Raw genomic sequence first — 15,816 nt, 5'->3', positions numbered from 1 at the left:
GAACCACAAAATGGCTTCCCTATCCCCGAGGCACAAAATGGCATTGGCCACATGGCATGGCCATTCTTTTGTGCTTCTTCTTCCCAAAATCCCTTTTGCGTGGACCCGCCCCTTCCTCCTTGATCAGCTCCTCCCCTTATTGCTCCTCCCAACCCCTTCCTGTCCCCTGATTCCACCCCTTGACCTGCCCCCTTGTCACGGACCACCCACCCGTGTCACCCAGCTCTGCCCCCAGTTCCCATTACCTCACCCAATGTTAGCTCCTCCCATTGTGGACGTGGTCATTCAACTGATCCCTCCCCTTTCTCGGCAGCCAGCCTCACCTACCCGTTCCAGCCTGCGGTTCCCACACTCCTCCTTCTAGTTCCCATGCCTTGGAAACCAGGTGTGACAAGTGTAGAAGCCGGAACCTGGAACAGGAGATCATCCACATAGCCACACCAGTTAGATATTCCAGACAAAGGGGTATTCTGAATTGGCAGCCGTTTGAATACTCCCACAAAAAGGAGATTAGTAAAGCACAGAAAGAGTTAGGGAGAAAGAGTGAATATTTCAAAGGCCTGTTGCATGCCACTTTATCATCAAACGTGTTGGTCCCTGGTGACCTCAAGGACTTATTCTCATGTCTTCTTCACCCAACCGAGTACCAGTTGTGGAAGACAAAATGGGAAAGGTTATTAGGGGACCTCCTTCCTGAACTTTTACAAAACAAAGAATGTGCTGTTGATGCAGATAATAACACGATCACTATGGATCATTTGTGCAGCATGGGGGATTGGTCAGAGACAGTGACACAGGCAGAAAAAATTCCTAAGCCTGTGATTTTAAAAATCCAAAGCGCTGCCGAGAAAGCGTTCACAATGATGCTCTTGAAAGACCGCAAATTCAACTCCATCACAATTAAACAATCCCCAACTGAACCTTTTGTTGATTTCGTTGAGAGATTAAGGTTCAAAGTGGAAAGACAAGTTGAAAGCCTTGAATCACAAGAAGAAATCATAAAAGGTTTAGTTCAGCTGTGTCTTGGTTTAATTTTGACTTTCCCAGCCAATGCACAAATTAATGTCTTCAGTTTGAGTTGCCAATTTAAATAAACTTATTTTTTTCTGTTGTGAGACAGAACCAGGAGCAAAAGAGCAAGGCAGGCCTAAAACTTGAGAGAGTATAAAAGAAAATTTATTAACTACACAAACAAAAAGAGAGGAAAAAAAAAATTCAGAATAAGGTTTTTCAGATCACTCCTTCCCACCCCCTCCCAATCTTCATAACAACAAAACAAACATATAACAAATACTTTGGTCAGTGTCCAATTTAGTCTTTCTCAGTTCACTTCTGGAGAGAGAAGCTTCTTCTTGTTGAAGTTGTAGGGATTTTTCCCACAAGAAGGAAAAAGACAGTTCTCTTGTGGTTTTATCTTTCACGATTTGCATCCGCCCAGGAACCTGCAACCGTGACGCTCCTCCCAACTCTACAGCCGTCCCAAAGTTGTAGATGTGGGCCATGTCTGTCTCATGGGGTATTACTTTTAAGAATGAAATGTTCGACAGCAAAGATTCTCTCTGTCTCCTTTCTCTCTGCTCAGGCTTCATCTTCAGAAAACCAAAATCCCCTTCTTTCCTCCGGGCAGAAATTCTCAACACAGGTGCTTTTTAGTCAAATCATCTATTAAATGGAACATTTCCATCCCCCCATGTCTCTTTCCATGGTTTATAGGAATATTCAGTACATCAGTTCATTCCCACAATTTCACAAAAAGATTTTCAGCCATTTCAGCATCTTCTCATTCTCCTTCCATCTTAAAAACTTAGCTCTTACATCACTGACTTCAGAAATCTTCTTATTCCCTTTCATATTCAAAGGAAAGGCTGGAGGCTTTGCAAATCTTATCTGAACACTAAAGAGTTAAAGTTTGACACAACTACTAAAGTTGGGCCAGGCTCAGGCCACGCTGGGGGAGCAGCTGAGGTGTTAATGAGCCTTTCTGGGGCTGGGCTGCAGCCCCACAGTGCTCATGGCCACCCGGGCAGGCCCGGCCCGTCCGGCAGCAGCAAGAATCGGCCTCCCCCCACACCAGAGCCGCAGGCCCGTGGAGGACGAAGCTGTGAAGGTCTCATCACACAACTTTTTCTCCCCCCGGCCATCGGGTCCCCCTCATTGGCAAACAGGGCCCAAGCGGCCTCCCGAGCCTCCCCCCGACATGGGGAAGGGAGAATCTCGGGTTGATGCTACCTGCTCAGCCACCAGAAAGACCAAGAGGCTCAGTTCCAGATTACCTTCCTCAAAATGTGTGTTCACGGAGCGAACTAACTTTCTCTAATTGGCTGTTGCAGGTATCCCAACCCCCACAGAGGAAATTCCCTTAGGAAGAACCTCTTCTGAGTTTCTTCTTCCTAAGTCAACCTATCACAAGCTGAATGGAAATGAAGTCTGTAAAAAAATTATATGGTCATTGCCGCTGCATCCCAAGCCAACATTATACCTCATGTTAGAAGCCTGTGCGGAGCAAGCTGTGGTACCCATCCCTACGGTAACACCTTCCAAGGGACAGCTCCAAGTTGCGATGACCACCGCACCACTGCAGTGACAATGGCCTCCGTGGTGTTTCCTATGCCATCAAGAGGGCCATGTTGCAAGGGTCTGCCCTCAAGCCAAACCTAGGGGGAAGCCACATCAAGAGGGAGCCCAAAATAATGTCACTCACCAAATAAACTAAGTGGGGAGGACGGTCCTGCCTCACGTGACAACAAAAATGAGGCAGGCAGCCAGTGGGACTCAGGAGGGGAGGTAAAAAAACAACATCCTTTTCACAACTTCCAAGCAGCACATAGAATACCGGGGTAGGAACCACATCCCCTCTTTGGCTTGGCTTCAGCTGAAAATGTATATTTTGAGAACACAGATTGGCGAAGTGTGCTTGTCGAATCCCTGTCTCCTGGTTTGTTCACTGGACTCAACTGTACATATGCTGTCCTTGGGGACACAAAACACACTCCCCCGGAGATTGAAATCATTCCACAGATCCAGTTTGTGGAACAGAACGGTTTCTTTCTCCTGGCGCTCAGTGTACATCCACCATTCTTCATTCCCAAGGGACAATAGATAGCTCAAGCTATCCCCATCCCAAACAAGGTAACAGTAAAACCAACAGATCCTTGTGTGTATTGGGTTGAAGTAACTGGTGAGGAAAAATCTATGATTGGTTGTGAACTCCATAGAGGTGAAGAATATCTTCACTTCGATGGGTTGTTTGACACAGGGGCAGATGTGACAATCATCCCCACCAGCAGATGGCCGTCACGTTGGGATTTGCAACCCAATGTTGTTGTGGGTAAGGTGCAAGGGATCGGAGGGGTAAAATTGGTAAAACAATCAAAGAGCATCATTAAAATACAGGGACCAGATGGGCATTTGGCAAATTTACGCACATTCATTATGGATTATCACGTGCCCCTGTGGGGCAAGGATGCCATGTCTCAATGGGGGGTTAAAATAGAAATCCCGAAAACCCCTCGGGATTTTTCTTAGCTGCCACTGTGGAGCGCCCTAGCCAAAAGCTGAATTGGACCATTGATGAACCAGTTTGGGTAGATCAGTGGCAGTTAAACAAAGAAAAATTGAAGGCGCTCAACGAGCTCATGGAGGAGCAGTTGGCAAAAGGCAACATCGTGCCAACCATTAGCCCTTGGAATTCCCCAGTCTTTGTCATCAAAAAGCCAGGGAAAGATAAGTGGTGGCTCCTTCATGACCTCTGTCAAATTAATAAAATCATTGAAGACATGAGGTCCCTGCAACCAGGAATGCCATCTCCCTCAATGCTCCCCCAAAACTGGAAATTCGCAGTAATAGATATCAAGGATTGTTTTTTCCAAATTCCTTTAGATCCCGCTGATACCCCACAGTTTGCCTTCTCTGTTCCCACCACCAACTGAGAAGCCCCAATGAGGCACTTCCATTGGCAGATGCTACCACAAGGCATGAAAAACAGCCCTAGCATTTGTCAATGGTATGTGGCCTCATTGCTGTCCTCCGTGCCAAAGTGGGGGAGGTCATCATCCTACATTATATGGATGATGAGTTGGTTTGTGCTCCCAACGGTGACATATTGCAGCATGTGCTTGACCTTGTTATCAGTGTTCTGATCTCTGCAGGGTTCGAGCTCCAAAAGGACAAAGTTCAACAGATGACCCCGTGGAAGTATCTGGGGCTCCAAATTACCGACAGGACCATTGTTCCACAAAAAATTGACTATAAATAACAACCCAAAAAGCGTAGCAGATCTCCACCAACTGTGTGGGTCTTTGAACTGGGTCAGACCCTGGCTAGGATTATCAACTGATGACCCAGCCCCCTTTTCAATTTGTTAAAAGGGGGAGATGAGCTATGTTCTCCTAGGGAACTGCCCCCAGATGCCAAAATTGCTTTAGAAAAGGTTGAAGAAGCGATGGCCACAAGATAAACCCATTGCTGTCTTCTGGACTTGACGTTCCATTTTATCATTCAGGGAAAGTTGCCACACCTCCATGGGCTGACCAGAAGGACTCCCTCCTGATTATAGAGTGGGTGTTCCTCAGTCACCAATGGTCCAGAAGTATCACCAGGCCACAGGAACTGATAGCTCAGCTAATCAGGAAAGCCAGGGCAAGGATGTGGGAACTGGCGGGGTGCGATTTTTCATGTATTCATGTGCCTCTGACCCTAACATCCGGCAGAATGAATAATGAGGTTCTGGAGCATTTGCTCCGGGAGAACGAGGTCCTCCAGTTTGCTCTGGACAGCTACACAAGACAAACATCAGTACGTTGTCCAAGCCACAAGTTTTTTAACACCAACTTCAATTTAATTCCAAAAGAGAAGTTGAGCCGGACACCACTCAAGGCACTGACAGCTTTTACTGATGCGTCTGGGGCGTCACACCAGTCAGTAATGACTTGGAAAGACCCCCAAACTCAGCAGTGGGAGTCAGATATTAAAACAGTTGAGGGTTCCCCTCAAATTGCTGAGTTGGATGCAGTCGTCAGAGCCTTTGAGAGGTTTTCCGAGCCGTTTAAGTTGGTTACCGATTCAGCTTATGTGGCAGGTGTAGTGTCCAGGGCAGAGAACGCTGTGTTAAAGGAAGTCGCTAACCCAAACCTCTTTAGGTTGCTTTCCAAGTTAATCTATGCCGTCTCCCACCAAAAGCACCCTTATTACATGATGCATGTTAGATCACACACAGACCTGCCAGGATTCCTCACAGAAGGAAATGAAAGAGCGGACGCCCTGGCTGCACCAGCTGAACTAGCTAGGCTGCCTGATATGTACCAGCAAGCAAAGCTGAGCCATCAGAAATTCCATCAAAATGCACTAGGTTTAGTCTGACAATTCCAGCTGAGCCATGACCAAACCAGGAACATTGTGGCCACATGTCCCCAGTGCCAAAAACTTGGGGTTCCAACGCTAAGCTCCGGAGTAAACCCAAGAGTCCTAGAAAGTTGCGAATTGTGGCAAACTGATATAACGCATATTCCTCAGTTCAGCAGACTGAAGAATGTACATTTGAGCATAGACACCTTTTCTGGGGCAGTCTTTGCCTCTGCCCACCCAGGAGAAAAGGCCAGGGATGCACAAAAACATCTGGTGCAAGCCTCCTCTGTATTGGGGATCCCTAAGGAAATAAAATCGGATAATGGTCCCGCCTATGCTTCCATGGCCTTTAAGGAGTTCCTGCAGCAGAGGGGAATAAAACACAAAAAGGGCATCGCTTATTCCCCAACAGGTCAGGCCATGGTTGAGCGAGCACACCAGTTGCTCAAACAAGTCCTGGAGCAGCAACAGGGCGATACACAATTGAACAGTCTGCATTCTAAATTACAGAAAGCCCCTTTTACTATCAATTTCTTGAACTGCTCCTTTGAGTGTTTAAATCCTCCCATTGTGAGGCACTTCGTGAACAATTCACCATTATGGTTGAGAAAACATCCTCCTGTGATGGTGAAGACTCCCAAGACAGGAAGTACAGAGGGTCCATATGAGTTAGTTACCTGGGGACGTGAATACATTTGCATGTCTGCCCCCTTGGGTTGAAGTGGGTCCCTCAGAAATAGATTCAACCATACCTTGCCAAACATGCAACTCGGCAGGAGCCAACCCCGAAGGATGTCACCATCGCCTCCTTGCATCACTGCAGACGCCTGACGAAAGGATCTCCTCAATCCCCTGGCAAAACTGACAAGCCCTCACAAGATCCACAGGAACCTTTCCTAAGCCCTTTTACCTCGCCCCAGGAGGTAAAATATTTGAATAAGTTATATTATTTCCTTTCTTTTAGAAGGATAGCCTTCCTGAGCCCCAAAATGTTATAGTACCTAGTCACCATTTTCCTGCTATGCCAGTCTTCGGAGGAGTGGATTGTCCCTCAAGCACGGAAGAATGTGTGAGTTGCCCTCACCCAGGCCATGAAACAAGACCATCTGTGCCTATTGATGGCAGCCATGGATGACCCCATGTCAACATGTCTAGTAGGGATCCCTTTCCAGCCCCAAGAGTTTTCAAAAAAATTAATTTCCATTCAAAATTAAGTCAATACTAGGAAAGTCCCAAAAATGTTTAACTTCCCCATGGTTAACCCCCTTCTTCTGTGGTGGGAATGGATTAAGTCCCTTCCCAAAGCAGACGAAGAAGAACCCCAAGAGTTTGAAATTTTAGGCTCTTCCCCCGCTTCTTTTTGTGTTAATTTTGCATATCGCCCCCAGTATTACCCCAAACAATTCATCTCAGTTACACAATTTAAATTGGAGTATACAGCAGCCTGGTGGTGCAACAAAACCTCACATGTACGGGCAGCCTCCACTGAAGAATATGTCCCCCTAAAATTAGGAAGGTGTCTTCTTAGTGACAGGGCATGGGCTGGCATCCCCTCTCACCTTCTCGGAGGGCCATGTACAATTGGGCAGTTGTCGCTGTTTTCCCCCAACAAAACTCAAATTGCGGATTAGAAAAATAAAAATTCTGAATTGGCAGTCCAAAAAAGACGCCTTAAAAATCTGGTCTAAAATTGTGATGCAGACATTTTCCATTGCGCGAAGCCAAAACAGGTTGCTGTGTCGGTCTTTTTGCCTTGGGTGGCAGCAGCCAAAGCTCTAGGTGAATTGGGCCACCTAGAGTGTTGGGTAGCAAAACAAGTGAATCTTACCTCAACCGCCCTTAGCGACCTCCTCAAAGATAAGGAAGCTATCAGAAAAGCAACATTGCAAAACCGGGCTGCCATCGACTTCCTGCTATTGGCACATGGCCATGGGTGCAAGGAATTTGAGGGACTGTGCTGCTTCAACCTAACATCCAATAGCTGCAGCATCCACTCCACAATTGAGAAGATCCAACAACTCATCTCCAACATCAAAGAGGAATCCGAAGACTGGCTAACGAACCTGTTCAGAGGCTGGGGACTTTCTGGATGGCTAACTTCCATAGTCAGAAGGGTTCTATTAGTTGTCCTAATTTTGTTCCTTATTTCCATTGCCCTCTCAGTTTTTAAGAAAATTATTTTCAAAAGCATCTCCTCCACTCCCAACATCAACAGAGTTGATGTTCAGGTTAATCCACAGTGGTGGGCAAATGAAACCCCCCCCCACCCAAATTTTCTTCAGATGAGTCACAATCTTCATAAAAAGAAAAGGGCAAGATGTTGCGGTGTGTTATTTTATTGTCGTTCTCCCTCCTGTATTAATGGCTTATTCCAATGTTGTTCCCCCCTTTAGCTGTGTTATCAGTTGTCCAAGTTCCCACCTTCTCCCTATCAATCTGCCCTTGTCCCATCCCCTTTTCCAGATTGTTCCCTATCAGTCTCCCGAATACCCTCCCATGGCATTGTCAATCCTCCCTAACCCTTCCCAAACTTCCAGAATCCTCTATATCAGTTACCCTTCCCTCAGGACACTATTTGTTGATATATGTTGTTCCCCACCTATGTTTTCCCTCATTGGTTGGTTATGTATTCATCCCTGCCTTCTGTACCTCCCCCAAGATACACTTGTGATAAATGTGATTCGTGCTAATTAAATTGTAACTATATTAACAAAATTGTGTTTAGATCAATAGAAGACAATTGTTACAGAGTGAGAGGGGAGATGGGTGAGACAGGACAAAGGACATCTTCCAGATGTTGGGAGTCGAAGAAGGAGGTTGGAAGAAAGTCAAACAAGAATAGTAGAAGGACGTAGGTCTGAAAAGCAGCATCTAAAAATAGAAAGTTTTGACCTTGAAATGGGCCAAAATGGGATGATTCCAAGCATGGAACTCAATTAAAGTCTTGTTATGGAAAACATCTGCTCAGTCACACAGTGCGCCTGCGCTACCTGCAGGTCACACCTCGGTCACTGAGGAAGACGACGAGCCTTCATCAGAAATAAGACCCTCAAAAGGATGAGAGACCCCCTAACCCATTGGTAGAGCATGTGCCGTACACACAGTGATGCACATTTTAGGAATAGAAACTAGGACGAGTTTTCTAGAAACTTCTGTAGCCTACAGTATATAAGTGGGATTGTTAGCCTGGATGCTTTGGTATGTGAGGAATGGGAGCCACTCCCCGTATCCCCGGTCAGAGCGGGGGGGCCCTTCCCCAGCTGGTTTTGCTTATGCTTTATACGAACCTCAATTATACTAAATTACTTACTGCCAAATTTAGTATATTCTTAAATATATGCACTTTGATTGTATTCATCTCCAATACTTTAATTGTCATCTCCAATACTTTGATTGTATTCATTTTGTTACTATTAAAAGTTTACTATTAAATTTAATCTTGTTGCTTGATAAATTGGAAAAATAGAACATCATTCATAACACCCTGATTGGTCAATGTGTTGTTCCCTCCCTCAGGACCTCCCTTGTATTTAAGTTGTCACACACCAGTGTCTTTGCCTATGGCTGTATCCGCTCCTTGATGCCTCCTTTCCCCGGACCCTACAATAAACCTCTTCCCTGGATCAACCAAAGGACTCCCTCTCATCCTTCGCTTCTCCCAGACGTGGATGCTACTGGAAGGGCCTCGCAGCCCTACCTGCACCTCTGGGACATTTGTATCCGGAGAGCAGCCTGCTCTTGGTGCCGGTACCTGCCTGCAGGAGCTAGTTGGGCAGGCTGGCAGGCCAGGTTGTGTTGACACAGGCGGGTCACGTCATATACATCCTTGGACAAGGAAACACTATCCTGAGTAATGCCCAACTACCAATTTGGGGTCACTGGATAATACCCAAATATCACACAGTTGACCAAATTTTCTTTTCAGGCTTTTATCAAAGATCACATCATTATGAACTCCAACACAGTTCATTAAAAGGCACAGAGTTGTTAGACCTGCCAGTGTATGAATATCTGCTGGCCCTTCAGAAAGTAAAGGAATGGGCTCTGTCCCAGCTCCTACCTGGGAACATGGCAGTGAGGGAGCCTGATTTGCACATCATAAACCACCCTCCCCCACCTTAGCCTTCACTGCAGACCCTGCTCTAGAAACCAGCAGAGCCCAGAGCTGTGGCACAGAGACCTTTTTGTGCAAGTGTTATTGCTGACAACACAAGAACAGTAAATTAGAGACAGGAATGGAGCAAGACATTAGGGCCTCCATGGCACAATCTTAAAATAATTTAATATTCTGAGTTATTTCATTTTCTACTGTATCCATATGCTATTTATAATACAGACAAAGCAATATCCAGAAAACAAATTAGGTGCAATTTTTGTGCTAATTATCCTACATTCATCTATCCTTTTGTCATATTTATTTTTATATTGTGCCTTTAAAATATAAAAAGACAATAATATTAAAACACACAAATTAAATTTTAACATTGATTTGCCTTCTGCATTCCTTCTGTTTTGCATAAAAAATTCCCACATGATATTTTATCTTGTCTTCTCACTTATATTTGCAGATGAGAGTTATTTATTCCCTTGGCTGAAGGGGGGTTCTTTTCAATCTTTGCACAACAAAATCTTGAATGAGAGGTACAGGTGTTTTGAGCAAGGGCAGGAGGAGAAATTAGAAGGTCTAATATTCTTTCACTTGTGACTGGACAAACCAGGAGTTATATAAATGAAGTTAAGGAATTCACTAGTTTTACAGTGATGTATGTGCCTGTGAACAACTGATCACCAGCATTGATACATGTTGGAGGTTGAACTATTCCCTTTTCTTTCAGTGGAATTTTCTCCCATTGTTATGCTAAGTAATTGTGGCTACACCTTAAAACGACAGATAATGTTCTCTCGTAGGGGGGTGGCTGGAGGGGGAGGGGGGGGGAACCGGAAAAGGAAAGGTGGGACGGGGGGTCTGGAGCGGGGGACTCTCTCTCGCTTGGCTCGTTGGAGTGGGAAGACAGCCCGGGCTCCGGTCTGGCATCTCCCCTGCCATCCCAGCACTGAGATCCACGCTCCCTGCCTTTGGACATCGCTCTGCTGCTCTCCCATTTCACCCTACTATCTCCGGACACTCTGCTGAGCACCACGACCGACACCGTGAGGGGGGAGTCACTTTCCCCATCCCTCTCACCCCTGGGCCGCTGCCGCCATCACCCAGCCCTCTTCAACTGCGCGGGACCTGCCCTGCCCACAGCACCGGTAACTGAGCGCAGGGAGACGGCCTGCGGCCAGAAGGGACTGGAGCGGAGCTAGACTGTTCTGTTGCCAATTTTTTATACCTGTTGTTGTTTTCTGCCTTGTTAGATACCAGTAAAGAACTGTTATTCTTATCCCCATATCTCCTGCCTGAAGGCATCTGAATTGGAACAAAAATAATTAAAAGGGAGGGGGGTTGCACTTTGCATCGCAGAAAAGGGGCTCCTGCCTTTCCTTAGACCATACCTGTCTTTCAAACCAAGATAATACAATATCATGTCACCAGTTGACTGACCAATTCTTTCTCATTGCTGCTACATTTTTCTGAGGCAAAGTAAATTGTAGATTAAATCCACCAACAGTCCTTGAGTCAGAATATAGTTGCAGCTATTTACAGCTATTTTAAAAACATGTTTCATAAAGAGGCCCAAGTTGAAAATGTTGTAATTTATTAATCAATATTCTTTAATATTTAAGGCAGTTCGGATGATAATTTTTATTTATTTATATGTTTCAGGGTTTATTAAATATGCCCATCATCCTCTCTGGATGATTCTACAAAACTCATATCACAAGGAACTTGAGCTGAACTGATGTATCTCACTACCAAATCTATCCCAATCTGTCCAAGGAATACCATGTACTGCCCTTGTGCAATCACAACATTCAGAACCTATCTGGGAGCAGGGAAATAAAATTTTATATGTAAGAGCTCTCATGAATCTTTTACCCAGGATTCAAAAAACTTCAGTCTCTTGAATTACATTTCCCAAAGGATCTTTCTAGCAGTGAAGAACAGCACGATGGGGAGATTTCTACTCTAGCTGGAATGTTATATCATCTTGGACCTTATAGGCTAAGAAGTAACATAGGGAATTAATCCCTATCCACAATGATGCTGAAAAAGTGCTTAGTCTCAGACAGACACACAGCTTATTTCCTGCTTACATCTTAGAATAATCCTTGGCTTCCCCTCATAAAGGACAAATGTAAGTGTCCTGGTTTAGGGCAAATTTGGGAGAAAACCTCCAAAGGGTCCCCCCGCAGGAAGCAAACCCAAGCAGCCCCTCCCCCAACCGGGAAGAAATTTCCTCAGAGAGAAGTGGAGAAAACCTGTTTATTCAACAGGCACAGCACTGCCCAACACAAAAACAACAACAACAACAAAACTTCTCACTGCTCTGAAGAGATGACAAATTCAGAAAGTCTCTCTCCTGTGGGTGGTAGCTCGGCTCAGTCTGTTCTCAGTTCCTCCGGTGCTGGAAAATGCCGCTGCGCAGGCCAGGCCCCGGTGGCCACAGGTGCAAGCTCCTGGTGCTCCCCCGGGTCCCCAGTCCAGAGCAGGTTCAAATAATTCCAGGAAAATAGGGGGGAAAAAACTGTCTGGGGAACCTCTCTGCTTCAGTCAGTCAGAAACTAAATAAAAGCAAAGGAGAGCTCTCTCTGCTGTCCACCACAGCGACACAGTCCAGGAGGACGAGAGATGGAACTCCTGTCTCTGTGTTTTGAAGACAACCGCCTCAGACATTCTACTGCTTCTCCTTCCCCCTCTTCACTCTCAAATCCAAACTTAAAGGTACAAAACTTGTTTCTGGGCTAAACAGACAAATGGGGATACAATTCAACATGACAAAGTCACCCCTGGACAATAAGGCAGGAGTTTATGTCAGTATATTTGCTGTTTATCCCTAAATCTTTTTTCTCCAGAAGTGATAGCAAATTGAAAATCTACCATTTTCTCTATTTAGATGGACTAGCACTGCATCTGCTATCACAACTGCAAGTTTTGCTACTGTTTTCCTAAATATGGTTCTTTAGACACGTGATGAAAACTCAGTAGTCACAGAAATTAGTCTAATTAAACTAGATTAAAATTACACTCCCAAAATTATTGCCGTGCCAAAGTTTGATGCACATTTCTATTTGTTTTTCATAAGCTCCATCTCATCATCATGCCAATTTTCACATCTGTTCATGTTAAGAAAGCAAGACTGGTCCAGCATCCCTCTCTTATCCTGAAAGTAACCTGCTTGAGACACAGTGTAACCCACAGCAGATCCAGGGCAAGCCATGGTGAGGAACTCCAGGCAATGTCAAAGGTTCAGCTGAGCAAAGCCAAATGAGCAGAACCTATGACACGTCCCATATTATAGCTAATCTCATGTTTCATAGCAGTTTGAAATAGCACAGAAGACAGCTGGCAGGGATGATACAGGGACTTGTTCATCTAACCAGCAAGCTACAGACAGATGTACTGCATGAAATAGAAGCCATTGCCATTGACACATCTCACATGCCAGACAGTGGAGCAAAGTGACTCAACATGACACAAAGAGGAAATTGTGTATGACATGTCCTTCATTTCAATGAGTAACATGTCACTTCTGGCCCAACTTTTTATCTGAAGCATCAAATGCTATGTGACAGGACTTACATATGATTTCTGGGGTGCTAAAATTTGCTTATATATAAACACACTAAATATAATAAAAGGCACCTGACAATGCAGCAGGAAAACAGAATTTCTGTACATAAATGTATTATTGGAACCCCTTATCAGGATTTTCAATTTTTTATTATTCTATGTTTGAATAACATTTCTTATAACTGCTGTCCACAAGCATTAACAATCATATTCTAGAGAGATAATCACCAATTATTGATTCCTTCTTACAAATCATTTGTTTGCTTCCAAACAGTGATGTTTTTAACTGACTGGACTGAAAACATGATTCTACATAAATGGGAACATAAGAGATAATGAGAAACTGTGTGACAAGTGAGACTGTGAACTGGGGTAGGGGTTTTGGCTAATTTGAGTTTCCCAGCTAGTGCACCAATTATGTAGTGGGTTTAATGCTGGCCAAATTGCCAGTGCAGCCACTAGAAATTATTTATTCATTTCCTGCTGTGAGATATGGATTAGGAGGAAGAGGGCAAAACAGGCTCAAAACTTTTAAGGGTATAAAGAAGAACTTAATAACAAAATTAAAAGAAAAATGATAAGAAAATCAGAATAGATCTTCAGAACACTTCTCCTCCCCCATCCTTCTTTTCTTTCCCACTGACAATGTAAAGAGACAAAACCTGTGACTTTCAATCAGTTTATCACCTCCTGAATAGTCTTTCTTCAGTTCTTTTAGGGAGAGAAGTTTCTCTTGCCATGCCATGGAGAGTTCTCCACAACAGTTCTCTCATGGCTTCAATGTCACAGCACATCAGCTGGCCGGGAAAGGAAAAAATCTGTTCACAGTGTGAAGTCCCTTCCATGCCTTGCGCTTTCCCACAGTTGCTTTCACAGTCCATGTCAACTTACTGGGGTGCAATTTTAAAGATGAGATGTTCTACTATAGAAACAAAAGTTCTCTTATTTTATCTCTGGGAACAGAGGTTTTCTGCTTCCATCCCTGGGGGCAAAGTTTCTCATCTTTCTCATCTCTTTCTGTTCAATCTTCTCATTGGATCACAGCTACTGCAACATCTGCTTATTTCAACACTGGTGCTCCTGCCTGTGGTTAGAATGCTACATCCCCCTAATGCATTCTAGGAATTCCTAGGAAAAAAGTCTGGAATATCAAATATATCTTCACCATAGCCTTACAAAAGAATTTCAGCCCAAGACTAAGGCATCTCCTCAATCTCCTCCCATCTAGAATTTGACTCCTTCTTCACTGACCTCAGAGTCCCATGTTGTTTCCTTTATGTGTCTTCACCCTTTCCTTTTCCTGATTCAGGAAAGAATTGGTGTTTGCAGGTTCATTTGTTCTCAAGCTTTATAAATTGAAACAGTTTTTACAGAGTTCTGCAGCATTGAAAGGTAGGCACAATCGAGGAATCACTGTGTCTTTTGCTGCTGACTATGTGATCCCCACCAGCACTGCACAAGCCACGGTGGCTGCCAGCACCACCCCGTGCTTTTCCTTCATGCAGGAGCGCTGGGAAAAGAAACAAACCTGCTGCCGCTGTTTTTGTCCTTCTGTCCCCAGCATAGATGGTTAAAAGCAGCTAAGCAAAGTTCATTGCGAGTCCTGCTAAGACAGCCACAGCCACACAGTGCCACCCCAGTCACGGACCAGGCCAGCAGCAGCCACTCCCAGCCCTGGTCACTTATGGTTTTGGGGTCACCCCCAGCACCGGCCATGGGGCCAGTCCTGGCCTGGTCCCAGAGTAAGCAGAGTTCATTTGCAAGCCATGCCGAGATAGCCGCGGGCACACGGGGCTGCCGTGGCTGCACAGCTTTCAGCGTAGCAGTCCCGGTGGCATGGCCCAGCAAGGGCAGAAACCTCAGCCGAGCTGAGCACCAACTTGGCTGTGCCAGGCAGAACCTGGCCCAGCCAGACACAGCCCGGCCCAACCTGGTCGCATGGGGCTGAGTTGGCCAGTTACATGTTCAGAGGCGAGAAGCTAAGAGAGCTTTCCTGGGCTTTGTTCGTCTTTAAATGTGCTTTTCCACAGAGGCGTAACTAGCTCTTTTGAGTGGTTTAACTGGATATCAATCTCCTAAACCAGGCAGCTCATTGGCTAACTGGGTGCCAATCTTCCAAACTCGGCAGCTGATTGGTTTTTCCCAGTCCCCACAGGGAACCACTTCGGCAGATAGTGGACTCCCTCCCCAACCAAAACACACACCTACATTAAACCATGACAACTGGGCAGGTGTATGTCTGTGACAATACAAGATTAAGAAGTCTCCCCTGGCCCTTTGTCAGGTGCTTCTGAACAGCAGTGCTTACTCAGCTACCTGATTACACATTAAGATTTCTTTTCCAAAATCAAGACTCCAAATCTGATAAGAAATTGGTATTTTATAGTGATGACAAAATCACAGAGCTCAGAGACAGATGGAAGTATTTCACAAGGTCTTTCACATTATAATTTCTCCAAGTGAAGACTCACCATGGGCAAAGTTATAGTAATATGAATGAAAATAGAATCCCAGTGTAGCTATAGGCATATATATATGTATAGATATATATGTATATATCTATATACAGATGGGCCCATCTTTCACTCCTAACCTATGCACTGTGAACAGCTCCTTGCAGACAGGACAGCATCTTTGGACGAGATTCATCCATGAACATTTTCAAGCCAAAATAATTATTATTTTCTGCAAACTTTATGCAATGTTCTAACCTCACATAAAGAATTTAAACCTAGTGGTCTTGCCTGTGTGACAGATTTCTTTATTCCATTCAGCCCAATAAAGTCAGTAAAGAAAGA

General features: G+C 44.8%; 1 pseudogene; it reads left to right on the top strand.

The window, feature by feature from the left end:
* Nucleotides 1-5,685: 5,685 nt before the first annotated feature.
* On the top strand, nucleotides 5,686-14,592 carry LOC148222192 (uncharacterized; annotated as a pseudogene).
* Nucleotides 14,593-15,816: the final 1,224 nt, after the last annotated feature.

This window comes from Sturnus vulgaris, chromosome 14 (genome assembly GCF_052056855.1).
Source record: "Sturnus vulgaris isolate bStuVul1 chromosome 14, bStuVul1.hap1, whole genome shotgun sequence".
Classification (NCBI taxonomy): Eukaryota; Metazoa; Chordata; class Aves; order Passeriformes; family Sturnidae; genus Sturnus; species Sturnus vulgaris.
Note: the sequence above shows the minus strand (reverse complement) of the source record. Positions and strands in the feature narration are given on the sequence as shown.